Source organism: Lygodium microphyllum, chromosome 25 (assembly GCF_053477565.2).
Source record: "Lygodium microphyllum isolate KBCC chromosome 25, Lygodium_microphyllum_v1.1.10, whole genome shotgun sequence".
Lineage (NCBI taxonomy): Eukaryota > Viridiplantae > Streptophyta > Polypodiopsida > Schizaeales > Lygodiaceae > Lygodium > Lygodium microphyllum.
Window position 1 is genome coordinate 126,150,732 of NC_141159.1, and position 14,755 is coordinate 126,165,486.

General features: G+C 41.5%; 1 protein-coding gene across 3 annotated transcripts in view; it reads left to right on the forward strand.

Annotated features, from left to right (window-relative positions):
- The first annotated feature begins 10,100 nt into the window (after positions 1–10,100).
- LOC148014711 (nonsense-mediated mRNA decay factor SMG7-like) overlaps positions 10,101–14,755 on the forward strand; it is a 66,266-nt gene continuing 61,611 nt past the window's right edge. For all 3 annotated transcript variants that reach the window (XM_087666747.1, XM_087666746.1, XM_087666748.1), the window contains exons 1-2: positions 10,101–10,356; positions 10,438–10,541. The gene's annotated coding sequence lies outside the window, so the exon portion shown is untranslated. The remainder of the gene's footprint in view (positions 10,357–10,437; positions 10,542–14,755) is intronic.

A 14,755-nucleotide genomic window follows, 5' to 3' on the forward strand; every position in this document is an offset into this window, starting at 1 on the left:
TCTATGGGCACCGTCCATTAGCTTTATTTCCTATTTTTGTAGAAAGCAAACTCAAAAGCTAAAAGCTTGTCATATTTTTGTAAATTGGGCTATTATTGAGCATAAAGATTGAAATATACATAAAATACATGCTTTGTGAAGCGCTCACACAAGGTATGGGGGGGAGATTGAACCCAATTGGTCTCTTGCTTCTTGTCGTTCATGCTTTTACATTGTTTTTTGTGCAAAAAAGTAGAGTTCATTGTTCTTGGGGACCTTCCGGGATTCACTACGTGAGCAAACAGCGACCGATCTGCGCACCAGTGGTATCAGAGCGGAGCCGAGATCAAGAGCTTCCAATCGCTACCCATCTCGAGCGAAGGCGGAGCTCCAGGAACGATCGGGCTCTACAGTCAATTTCGTCGCGAACCGTTGATACAGACAGACTTCTGGCAATCAAGAACCCCTGTTTCTACTCTCAGATCGCGAAGGACCAGGCTGTACAGGCGGAGGACCACGCATTCATCTCCATCATCAAGTTATCAAAACAGAGAGATAAGCTTTCTTCATATCATAGTTAATTACTTCAACAAGGCTTAAGACTAAGCTTAGAAGCTTCAAATTTTTTCGCCATGGTATCTCAGGAGGTGTCCGCGTTTTTCGCGCCGTGCTGAAAACGGCCCCCCCCCCACGAAATCAGACGATTGATTTTGATTAAGCTTCTCAAGCTTAATCCCTTAAGTCAAAGCTAAACTACTCAAGTCAAGTCATACAAGGCAAGTAAGTCAATAAACTTCAGGTCCTGCACCTCCGAAGTCAAGTCCTGCAAGTCGACTGGAATCAAGTTCTGCAAGTTCCCTAAGTTTTGCAAGTCTGCAACTCTGCAAGTCGGCTAAGTCTGCAACTCTGCAAGTCAGACTAGTCAACTCGAGTCAGAACTGACTAGTGCTCAAAACTCCTAGAAGGGCTGTTCCTGCGCAAAAACTCTGAACTGCAAAGTTGTTCGTGGCAAAGTATTCTACCTATCCGCAGGTTCACTGAAGTATTTTCAGCATAAGAAGAAGGAAATATTGCAGATTTTCTGAAAATTGAGAAAGAAATACCCAAAAATACATAGCCTTGTAACCCCGAATTTGAGCTACGCTCATCCCGCTAACCTGATTTTAAGTAAGAAAGGTCTTTTGAGTTTTACAGGATGACGACTCCACATATGGATGATCCTATGGCTGAAGACGACCTACCTGAGCCTACTATGGAACAAAAGCTAGATCTAATCATGCTGCAATTGGAAGAAGAATGAAGGGCTAGGCAAGCATTGCAAGCGCAATTGACAAAATTACAAAGAGCGTCTACCGACAAAGAATAACCTCAAGCTGAAGATTTGATTCGATGTACTATCGACGCCACCCTTGAAGCTCAAACCATTCGCAAGGAATCAAAGATAAGTAAACGAAGTTTCAAATTTCGCACTTTCAATGGCATACGAGAAGGAAAGACTGTTTTATCATTCATTAGCCAGTTTGATGACTATTTCCATGAGGAAACCTATCCAGAAAAAGATAAAATCAAGTGTGTTACTAATCATCTGGTAGACAGAGCATCACTTTGGTGGACTGTAGTACGCAAGAGCATAGAATATCCTGCTACTTGGGAAGATTTCAAGAAGAAGTTCATGCAGAATTTCCTTCCACCGCAATTTCATGAGAGGGCTATCAAGTAATGGGATCTACTTCAACAACGGGATCGTGAGCCTATACCACAATATACAGAGCATTTTTGGAATGCACTCCTACAACTACGCATGCTTGAAGACGTACCAGAGACGACACATAAGCGGAAGTATATGTCTGGAATTCTTGGACATTACTACGCTAAAGTGAACATGTTCAAGCCTGCTACCCTTGAAGACGCCATCTCACTAGCTCACGACCACAGCAACTCCAAGTCAATGGTAATTATGGATCTAAACAATTCAATTCCAATTTTAGAAGGTTTAATCCAGGTCGTTTCTCTTTACCATCTTTCCGCAAGAATTGGGCTAAACCACCTACATTACCATCCAATGTCAATCCAAATCCTAAGCCTATTCCACAAGCCAATCCAAATGTACCCAGACTTCCAGCCATTGAAAATAATGTAACCAAAGCCAAGCCAATAGTATGCTATAAATGTCACCAGCCTGGGCATCTCGCAGCAAATTGTCATTCAAAGAAGCCACCAGCACATATCAACTATCTTGGAGCCATGAACGAAGACGAGCATGAGGATATGCCTGATTTCACTAAAGATGAGGATGACACTACTACTACTTCCGACACTTTACCAGGTATGCCTACTCCACATTCATTATTGACTATGAAATGTTTGGTTCATGGAAAGGAAAAGACTATATTGCATGATGATGGTAGTACTCGTGACTTTATTTCAGCAAAATTTGTAAAGGAATTAAAATTACAGACTGTACCTATGCATTATCGCATAAAAGCTGCATTTTTAGATACTAGATATAATGGTACACAAGAAGTTCAAGATTTAGAGATTCAAATTGGTTTATATACAGAAAGAAGAAATTTCTTAGTTGTTCCATTACAGTCGAGTGACATTATTTTAGGAATGCCTTGGAGACACCAGCATAATCCAAATATAGATTATTCCACGCACATAATGAATATTAATTTTCAAGGAAAATCTATTACATTATATGGTATGTATGCATCTAATATTTTTCCACTGCTTTCGCATACTCAAGCAAAATGTGCATTACGCAAGAGTACTAAATCATATCTCATTTGGGTGAATGAATTGCACGCAAAGGAAAATCATATGCACCCTAGGCATAAGGAATTTCTTGCATATTTTAAGGACTGTTTTGCAGAAGACCTACCACCAGGTTTACCTCCTTCATGTCCAGAAGACCATAAGATTGATTTAATACCTGGCACACAACCACCTTGCAAAGCACCATATAGGCACAATCAAATAGAGCAAAAAGAAATCCAGAGTCAAGTTGAGGAATTACTAAATAGAGGTTTAATTCGACCTAGCAGTTCTCCATTCGGTGCACCTGTACTCTTAGTCAAGAAAAAGAATAATACCTATCATATGTGTATTGACTACCGAGCTTTAAATAAGATCACTGTAAAGAATAGGTATCCTATACCTAGAGTTGATGACCTTATGGACAAACTGCAAGGATCTTCTATATTTAGTAAAATTGACCTTAAGTCTGGATATCATCAGGTGAGGCTAGATAAATCTGACATATTTAAGACTACATTCAGAACACAGTTTGGCCATTACGAATTCTTAGTCATGCCATTCGGATTGACTAATGCACCTGCTACCTTCAGTAGAATGATGAACCGTATCTTTTTGAAATATCAGTACTGTGTGATTATTTTCTTTGATGATATTTTGGTGTTTAGTCAAAATGAGAAAGAGCATTATGAGCATTTGTCATTAGTTTTTCAATTATTGAAAGAAAATCAACTGTTTGCAAATCTTGAAGAGAGTGAATTCTTTAAGACAGAAATAGAATATTTAGGTCATATTATATCATCTGAAGGAATTAAAGTTGATCCTAAGAAAATTGATGCAATATTGCATTGGCCTGTTCCTAAAAACGTGCATGAATTACACTCATTCCTTGGTCTTGCTAGTTTCTATAGGAAGTTTGTACGTAATTTTTCATTACTTGCTTTACCATTAACCAAACTTCTCAAGAAAGGAATTGTTTATCAATGGACCGAAAACCAACAGAAATCCTTTGACTTACTGAAACGTGCATTAACCAATGCCCCTGTTTTACAATTGCCTGACTTTAATAGACCATTCTTTCTAGTTGTGACCGATGCTAGTGGATCAGGAATAGGAGCCGTACTAATGCAAGACAATCATCCTATAGCATATTCTAGTTGTAAGCTGAAACCCTCTGAGCTGAAATATTCAACATATGACAAAGAACTATTAGCAGTTGTACAAGCATTAAGACAGTGGAAACACTAATTAATGGGTTCAGAATTCATGATAAAGACCGACCATCAAAGCATTAGACATTTACATAGCCAACCCCAAATTTCTGACCATCATATCAAATGGGCTTCCTTCATTCAAAGTTTTCATCCTATCATTCAATACCAACCTGGAAAAGAAAATGTAGTTGCTGATGCATTGAGTAGAAGACGTGCAATTCATAATATTTCTGTCATATCTTTTGATTCTTTGATTGCTATGAAAGATACATATCACCAGGATATTACTTTTCATTCTGATTGGAATAAATTAGTTCAAAATAATTTCATTCCTGTTGATTCATTGTCATATAATGATGGATTTATGTTTTATGAAAAGAGACTGTGTGTTACTATTCCATTCCGATCTTTTGTTTTGAATGAAATTCATTGTCCCCCATATCAAGGTCATAGAGGTATCATATCTACATTACGTATGTTAACTGAAGATTTTTATTGGCCGCATATGGATGCAGATGTATCTAATTTCGTTTCTGAATGTTTGATTTGTCAAAGAATAAAGAGACATCATGGTAAACAGTATGGATTACTAATGCCTTTGTCTATTCCATCTAAACCTTGGGAACATATTTCTATGGATTTTATTACTAGTTTACCAAATACTAAATCTAACCATGATATAATTTGGACAGTTGTAGATAGATTTAGTAAGTAAGCATATTTCATTCCATGTAAGAAAACTTTAACAGCATCACAAGCAGCACAATTATTTTTTAAAACTGTTTTTACTAACCATGGATTGCCAAAAGTTATCATTTCAAATCGTGATTCTAGATTTTGTAACAATTTTTGGATTACACTGTTTGCTAATCTAGGCACAAAGATTGATTTCTCATCTGCATTTCATCCAGAAACTAATGGACAAACAGAAGCCACAAACAGCACCATTCTAGATCTTTTACATGCATATACTATCTCTAAACCTCAGACATGGGACACTCATTTGCGTTTATTACAGTTTGCATACAACAATACACCATACACATCAACAAAGAAAGCACCTTTTGAAGTCATTTATGGATATAGATTATCTACACCTGTTGCATCTTTGTCCAATAGAATTTAGAGTGCTGATGATATTGCTAGTATGCATAACAGTATTTTTGATGAGGTTAAGGATATGATTGTTAAAGCCCAACAATCATATACCAAACAAGCTAACAAGAAAAGACAAGCCATCACTTTCAAAGTTGATGATTATGTTTGGCTGAGAATAGAAAAACGTAGACTGCAAAGTGTAGATAGACATCTAGTTGTCAAATTAGCTCCTAGATTCTATGGACCATTTAGAATCATTCATAAGATTAATGATAATGCATTCAAATTAGAATTACCATCTCATTGGAAAATTCACAATACATTTCACATTAGTTTATTGAGACCATTTAGAGGCCAATTACCTGTCCACCCTGTTTATGAAAACCCACCTTTACTAGAGGAAGAGACTGAAATACTTGAACCAGAAGCCATCATAGACACTGACTATATGACCACTAGAGCTAGCCGAAGGTATTCTAAATATCTAGTAAAATTTAAGAACCATCCTATAGAGGAAGCACAATCGATGCACGCTAGAGACTTAAATGCTTTTCCCACTCTGTTAGCTCCACATTGAGGTAATAGCAATTGAGGTCAATTGCTATCCCACCCCGGGGGTATGATGCCAGGAGGCATATTACACGGTGGATTCCGTGAGGTTTTACAGTGGATTCCGTAAACTTAGATGACCGGGGCTCATACACAAAGTGGATTCTTTGTGCGAGAAGTTGATGGGGACGCCTGTCCTTTTCGGGCGTTTCATTAATTTAGTGTGTACATGGGTGATTCCATAGCGGGTGATTCCGCAAAATGCATATTAAATTAATAAACGTTTATGAGTTTAGAGTGCGCACTCGTAATAAATTAAGGTTAGGATTTATTTCTAACCAGTTGATTTATTTATGTAGCTGAAGACTGCTGGGTATTCACTTTTGTCGGTTTAATTGTATTATTTTACTAACGATTGTGAATGCTTCAGTTGATGTGTAGAGATAGCAGCAGTGGCGGAGGAAAGCATTGGAGTCTAGCGAGTATTCAACCTTTGGATTATATTTTGATAGGTATCACGCCTATATTTTGTTATGTCTATTGAGGCATTGATTATTGATTATTATTTTGTATGCGCATATGCACACGGATATGTTATTTCTATTTGGACATTGTGTTGGGCGTGCCAGACTCTATGGGCACGTCCATTAGCTTTATTTCCTATTTTTGTAGAAAGCAAACTCAAAAGCTAAAAGCTTGTCATATTTTTGTAAATTGGGCTATTATTGAGCATAAAGATTGAAATATACATAAAATACATGCTTTGTGAAGCGCTCACACAAGGCATGGGGGGAGATTGAACCCAATTGGTCTCTTGCTTCTTGTCGTTCATGCTTTTACATTGTTTTTTGTGCAAAAAAGTAGAGTTCATTGTTCTTGGGGACCTTCTGGGATTCACTACGTGAGCAAACAGCGACCGATCTGCGCACCGGCATTTGCTCTGATACCAATTGAAAGGAAGTAGAACCCATGAGGAAGAAGCTTGGCGGTGAGAGATATGGCGGATGGAGAGCAAGAGTAAGAGAGAGAGAGACTCAAAAGTGGGAACTTTGACAACAACCGCAATGTGTGGTCGGGCCTTCCTTTATTCAAATTGTCACTAAAAGAACAAAGACTAAGTGATTGTGACAGGCGCTCGCCACCTGTAGTGTGTAGTGGCGGGTATTGTTAGTGTAGTAAAGTGTAGTAATACACGGGTGGCTAGGTGGAGGCGCCTTTGTATATAGCAATGGCTAAAGGTGGAAGCATTTGTATCGATCGTCGGGAGCCAAGAACCAATGTTGGGGAGTTCGAAGATGATTGGAAATGTTGCAAACAATGTCGGGAAGTCGGGGAAGGAGCTGAAAATGCTAGAAGTAGATCAGCCTAGTCCCCTAAAAATGCACTGCATTTTGTGCTGGCTACTCCTGGTGGGGTTGGGGGGTCTTCAGTAGTGCTACTGAGCAGTTGGCAATGATTAGGGAGCCCTGCAAGGTGTCGAATGAAGGCTGAAAGATCAGGGAGGAGGCATGAGATTAAAACATACCTGCAAATGAAAGTGCCATGGCTGCCGTTGAAGCTCTTCAAATCCGAGCTGAAGAGAATGTTGGGCAAGCTCCAATGCATTTGCTCTGATACTAGTTGAAAGGGAAGTGAAACCCAGGAGGAAGAAGCTTGGCGGTGAGAGCTATGTTGGATGGAGAGCAAGAGCAAGAGCAAGAGAGAGAGAGAGAGAGAGAGAGAGAGAGAGAGAGAGAGAGAGAGAGAGAGAGAGAGAGAGAGAGAGAGAGAGAGAGAGAGTCAAAAGTGGGAACTTCAAAAACCGCAATGTGTGGCCAGGCCTTCCTTTATTCAAATTGTCACTAAAAAAAACAAAGAATAAGTGATTGTGATAGGCACCCACCACCTGCAGTGTGCAATGGTGGGTATTGTTAGTGTAGTAAAGTATAGTAATACACGGGCGGCCAGGCAGAGGCGCCTTTGTATACAGCAATGGCTAAAGGTGGAAGCATTTGTATCGATTGTTGGGAGCCAAGAACCAATGTTGGGGAGTTCAAAGATGATTGGAAAGGTTGCAAACAATGTCGGGAAGTCGGGGAAGGAGTTGAAAATGCTAGGAGTAGATCAGTCTAGTCCCCTAAAAATGCACTGCATTTTGTGCTGGCTGCTCCTGGTGGGGCTGGGGGGTCTTCAGTAGTGCTACTGAGCACTTGGCAATGATTAGGGGGCCCTGCAAGGTGTCGAATGAAGGCCAAAAGATTAGGGAGGAGGCATGAGATTAAAACATACCTGCAAATGAAGGTGCCATGGCTGCCATTGAAGCTCGAGTTGAAGCTCTTCAAATCTGGACTGAAGAGAATGCTGGGCAAGCTCCAATGCATTTGCTCTGATACTAGTTGAAAGGGAAGTAGAACCCATGAGGAAGAAGCTTGGCGGTGAGAGCTATGGCGGATAGAGAGCAAGAGCAAGAGCAAGAGAGAGAGAGAGAGAGAGAGAGAGAGAGAGAGAGAGAGAGAGAGAGAGAGAGACTCAAAAGTGGGAACTCTAACAACCACAATGTGTGGCCAGGCCTTCCTTTATTCAAATTGTCACTAAAAGAATAAAAAAGAAGTGACTATGATATGCGCCCGCCACCTACAGTGTGTAGTGGCGGGTACTGTCAGTGTAGTAAAGTGTAGTAATACATGAGCAGCTAGGTGAAGGCACCTTTATCCCCAACAACCTCCCACTTAAAGGTGAATCTACCTCAGTGAGAGAGAAAAGAAAAGAAAAGACAATACAACATGTGCACATGTTCAATAGGATGAGAAAAGAGACATCATCTCATCCAATGCCCATCAATCTCCTGAGGAAGGCAAAGCGCTCTATAGTGAGGCTCTTCTTGAGCAAGTCTGCAGGATTTTGCTCAGTTGGAATCTTAATAAGGTCAACAGACCTGTCCTCAACGACCTCATGAATGAAGTAATACCTCACCTCAATATGTTTCATCTTTGCATGGAAGACCGGATTCTTGGCCAACTGAATGACACTCATAGAATCCGAATGCAGTGTAGGCATAGCATATGTCATACCAAGGTTTGCAATGGCCTAACTAGATAGGCTCCTTGCAAGCCTTTGTGGCTACAATATACTCAGCCTCTGTAGTAGAAAGAGCTGTACACTTCTGCGCCCTAAACATCCAAGAGATAGCCCCTCCAGCATAAGTGAACACATAGCCAGAAGTGGACTTCATACTATTTGCATATCATGCATAATCAGAGTCAGTGTACCCCACAACTCGTGTATCCTGGATGCCATAGCAAATACACATATCTGTTGCGCCCTTCAGGTACTGCATGATACCCTTCATGACATCCCAATGTTTGTTGCTAGGTGTAGCCATATAACGTACCACAACCCCAACTGCAAAAGCAATATCTGGACGGGTGGCTATCATGGCATACATAAGACTACCCACGGCTGATGTATAGGGAATCTTGGCCATCTCAGCCCTCTGCTCATCTGTCTACGGACAATCGGCTTGTGAAACCTTCACATGAGAAGGTAATGGATACCCAATAGGCTTAACATCCTGTATACGGAAGCGCTCAAGGACTTTATGAATGTACTCCCTCGTGACAGATAGAGTAGTCCCTGAGATCTGTCGTGCATAATACGCATACCAAGTATATGAATGAGAGGCCTGTCCTAGATCTTTCATCTCAAAGCTCTTCTTGAGCTGAGCCTTAAGAGCATCTAGCTCCTCATGAGTTGTCCCTGCTAAAAGCATGTCATCCACATAGAGTACCAAAATCAGTAAAGAATCGTCATGGGCTTTCTTCGTGTACAAGCACAGATCCATAGCACAGAGTTATATTTAAGGTCAAAGATACATGCAATAGGTAGCTTTTTCATCATTATATGTGATAATGCATGCGAAAGCACATGGAATCAATGTGTTAATGAAAATTGTAGCTACTTTGATGAGGGGGTGTTCAATGATCCTCCATGTAATGATAAGGAGGCATTAATTTGCCATGGACTTGAGATGATCCACATCTATATCGCCAGCTCCATCACTGTTGGCAGTGGTAGTAGGTCCTACCTATGCCATCTCTCTCTCAAAATATGGTATGATCATTGATTAGTCTTGTTTTTCATCTACAACTCTCTCTCTCTCTCTCTCTCTCTCAATTAGATAGACTAGAAGAATCCAAAAAGGTGCAAATAATCTCTCTCTTTTTGTGATCAAATAGGCAAGTATAATCTAGAAAGGTGTGAATAATCCCACAATAGAAAGTGAATCAAATTACGAAGATTTCAATCCTTAGGATAAAAGTGAATTTTAATAAATATGACATTGTTTAAAAAAAGAGAACGAGTGAGCAAAAGTTATCACCTGAAAATGAAAACTATGGTCCTTGTCTTACGAGGAGGGAGGAAAAAAAAGAAAAAGCACCTATAGTCCTGACCATGCAAGGCGAGCTGGGAAAAGATGTTTTCCAGGGGCACTGGGTCTTCGTGTAAACATCGACTATTAATAAATAGACCATACAAAAGCTACACCAAACCTTTGATCGAAAAGCGGGGAGCGAGAAAGACAAAAGCGCAGAGGACGGTTTCTGTCTGGGCTTTCGGTCCCTCCTCGCTCCGCGTTCGAAGCCGCGAAACCAGTCAATCCATTCGGCCTCGAGTGGTCTGTTCTTGAAGAGACCAGCCCTTCTTCACAGATTCAAATCCTTGGATCTCGACACGCGTGATTCGCAGGAGTTTTCGGTGCGGATGGCATGGCGTACTTGAGGTTTCTGTTGTCACAAACGATTTCTCTAATTCTGCCTTTGCACAAGACCGGTCCATAATGCATGTTTCGTTGCTTTGTAAGTGCACATGTGAGATCGAGATTCGAAGAATCCTTCCCGCATCCCCGGCTTCTTGGATTCACAGACGAAAACATACGATTATCTTCCACAGGCCATCACAAGCAAGGTATTACCACTCTGATATAATTATACTGGTTACACACAACAAAGCAAAACAAAACATGTCTTGAGAGTAATCTAGTTAGTCCGTAGTCAGTCAGTACGATCAACGTATCCCCAGTACATCTGTTCTAGGTAGAGAGAGTGTGTATTTTTTTCACTTACCTTATACCTAAAAAGTCCCGCTCGCTACCTGGCTCTAATAGGGTGCAATATCCCAAGCCCTAGAGTTAGGCGTGCCCAATCATGGTTAGGCATCTAGCAATGCCAACCGGGTAGCTGATGCCAATGTCATTGTGTGATGCCTAGAGTCAGCGTTTGAGAATGTTAAGATGAGGCGATAAAGATAGGGGCATGGTAACCGTGAATTTCGGGTGTGAAATGTTTTGTGGTTATCTTGCAAGGGGATTAAGGAAGCCTATAAAAGGGAGTTTTCTTTTGCAAGAGAGGATTCCTCACTCTAGTTCTAAATATGCTAGGAACTTAAGTTTGTTTGTAGAGGGTATCCTTACAATATATAATTAAGGGGTACTAGGAGAGTCATGCCAAGTGAGGCCATCCCACATGAGGACATGTGGCATATCCTCTATGCTTCCCTACAATGTATGTACCAGAGTTTGAAGATGACTTTGACTTCGTTCTCTTCCCTTTCTTCTGTTGGGCTGGTTTGATACATTAGATAAGGCCACAAAAGCACGGTTATGTGCACACACTTTATTAGAATCTCTCCCTTAGTGATTTGCATCCTCCTTAAGCACAAATACAACTAGCTCCTCCCAATTGATAGTCTCCTATGTATGAGAGGTGAGAAGATTGGTGTAGAATACATCATATGTCATGATGGAAGAAGTGAGAGAAGTGTCAAAGCTAAGTCCTTTGGGGAAATGTCCTGACCAAGGGATGGGAGCTCATCTTGAATCTCTTGTGATCCCTCATCGCATGGGAATTTGCGTGACAGAGAGCTATTGTAGTATCATCTCGAGGGAGAGACAATGTCCAAATGCTTGGATCTGGTAGAGAGCATGAAGTCATACCATTATGAGAATGCATAGTAGGTTGGCATGGTATATGCATTGCAAAAAAATCCTTAAGGTTGTAAGTATGAAGAATGCGCTTGACTCTACAAGACCATAGAGGATAGTTCGTCCTTCCAGCTTCTTGGATATGGGTAGAGAGGGTAGAATAAGCCTTGATTCTATTTGCATCTTTGATGCTTCTTGTGTTAGAGGTTGCGTCATCCCTGGATAGGCTGTGTTAGGGTTTCTGTATAGTAGGGTTTGGTACAACATGTTTTCCTGGCCAGACAAAGGACACGTTAGCGGCAGGCAGTATAGTGCCACATCAGCAGTTGCAGTTGGACAATGCGGGCTGCAATTGGATTGTTTTATCATTATTTTATTTAGTCGGCTATATTTACTGCGATCGACCTGGTTCAAGCATTTTCTATTTTTTGGCTATAAATAGCTAGTTGGTGGCACACTCAGTCATTCATTAATTCAGATTCTGATATTGAGAATTGTTGGCTGAGACATATTGTGCTCGGGCAAATGGAGATCGAGATCAGCAAGTTGGAGACACATGCAGATATTTCCTCTGCTCTCATGTATATTTCTGCACTCTTATACGACATACTATACTGCAGATTTTCTGCGTTTACAGTCTCCTTTTCTCTCTCTTCTCTTTGTGTTCACTCTCTCTCAGTCTTTGTTCTACACTTCCGCATCGCTGCACTCTGACATGGTATCAGAGCGGTGAAGATGGATTGATTGAGGGCTGAACCTATCTGAAGAGGAGATTTCAGCACGACACAAGGCTGTGTTTCTAGGATTCGAGGGCGAACGGGACGGTTGCGGATTTGATTAAGGTTGAAGCGAGCGTGGGCGTGTGGGGAAGGAGTCCAATTGGTAAATTTGCTGCAGGTTTTTGTTGATTGATGGGGAGGAAGGCTGCGTTTTAGGCCTTCCATTGCATATTTAACCTTTTCATTGCCTTTAGCGGATGAAGAAGGTACAGGCAGAGACGGAAACAGCCCTATCAGGCTGTGTTTACATAGTTAGAGGGGGCTGCTTTTGCGTTTGTGTAGGCATTGCAGGTGAACATGTCTATAGAGGCTGATTGGAGTTCTAGGCGATCATGAAGAAGAAGTTGCTTGTCCCACCGGCTCTTCCATCGGATCAGAAGCTTGATGGTGACAATTACCGCATCTGGCGGGTGATGATGTTGGCCATTCTGGAGTTTTATGATTTGGAGGAGCTTGTGTTGGAGAAGATCAATTGGCCCTCGATGCTAGATGAGTCCAAACTCTCTTCCAGTGCTCGTGTGGAGTTGACCAAGGCCTAATCTCATTGGGACAAACTGAATGCTAGGATTCGTTTTTTTTTTTTCTGTCTTGCACTATAGTCTGATAGCGCACATCGAGCACTTGTCGGTGGCTCGAGAGATATGATTGGAGCTCGAGCAAATGTACAATTAGATGACCTTGATAAAGAGGATTTCTTTGGAGGTGCAGATGTGGACCTTGTCTGTGAATAAGTCTTCTTCGCTTTGGGAACACATCAACAAGCTTTAGTAGCTTAAGATGCAGGTTTAAAATGCGGGGAAGCCTATTTCCTCCGAAGATATGGCGATCATTTTACTGTCTCAGTTGCCGCCACGATCAGGTACTTTTTATTCCGTCCTTGTTGCTTCAGGGCGGAAGTCGACTTTTCGGTGGGAAGAGTTGGTTCCTATGGTCTTGGACGAAGAGGAACAATTGGAGGGACATAATACTTCTAAATCGGAGGCATTGGTTGGTCAAGCCTCTCAGAAAAAGGGGAAGGACCAAAAGAAGAAGAAGGATAACAAATCCAAGAAGGACAAGAAGGAATCGACTTGCTATATTTATGGTAAGACCGGTCATTGGAAGAAGGATTGTCCCGACAAAGACAAGAAGGATACCAAGAAGAAGGACACAAAGGATTCTGGAGCGGTGGTTGCACCCTCATCAGCTGCTTTTCTATACTTAGCAGTCATTGAGGACTCTACATCGAAGACTTCTGATGCGGCGATGACAGCTTCTTAGGCTTGAGAGTGGATTGTGGACAGTGGTGCCTCACGGCACATGACTCCTTTCGATGGTGTTGCCCATTTGCGACTTTCGCGTGGGCATATTCTCATTGGAGACAGCTCTTTTGTGTCTATTGCTGCGTGGGGTAAGATACAAGATGGATGTGGTGGTACCCACACTTCTGAGGTGTTGCACGTGCCAAGCTTGGGGTATCATTTGCTTTCGGTCCATAAGATTTGTTCTCTTGGTATCTTGGAGTTTGACAGTGATACTATTCGAGTTATTGATCGTGGATCGAGGAAGGTTCTCTTTGCAGGGTATGAGGAGGATGGCATCTACAAGTTGAAGTCTTTTATAGCTCTTACCTCTCTTCTTCTTACCATTAGATACAGTCCGAGCTTTGGCATGCTTAGTTTGGCCACTTGAACTATGAGTACCTTCAGAAGGCGTCACAAGAATCATTTGTCCAAGGTTTGCTGGATATAGCGGTGAGCCTTTAGCCATGTGTCTCCTACATTTGTGGGAAATTGCATCGGGATGCGATTCCTCACAAAGCTTTGAGGTGGTCTACCTCACCCATGGAGCTTGTATCTACGGATCTTTGTGGCCCGATGAGGACCGAGTCCTTGAAGGGGAGCTTGTACTTCATGTTGATCGTATATAACTATAGTAGGATGATTTGGGCCTATTTCTTGACTTTGAAGTCAGAGGCTTTCTTTCACTTCAAGGATTGGCTTCTCTTTGAGGAGAACCGTTCTGGCCAATGATTGAAGATCATGCGTTTAGACAAGAGAGGTGAATTTATGTCTAATGAGTTTGCTCTCTTTTGTGCAGATAGGGGCATTCACTAGGAGTTAACACCAACACTCCCCAAGAGAATGGCATTTTGGAGTGGAAAAACCGAAGTGTGATTGAGATGGCTTGCACCATGATGGAGCGTTGACAGACATCTCAGTTTCTGTGGGCCGAGGTAGTGGCTACTGCAGTTCACATTCTCAATTGATCTCCCACTTCGGCCGTTGATAGGATGATATCTTTTGAGGCTTACTTTGGGACTAAGCTTGATGTCTCTTATTTCAGGATCTTTGGGTGTGACGCTTATGTGCACATCCCAAAGACGCAGCGTGACAAGTTCGAGGCGGCTTCCTGACGATTGGATTTTGTTGGCTACAGCT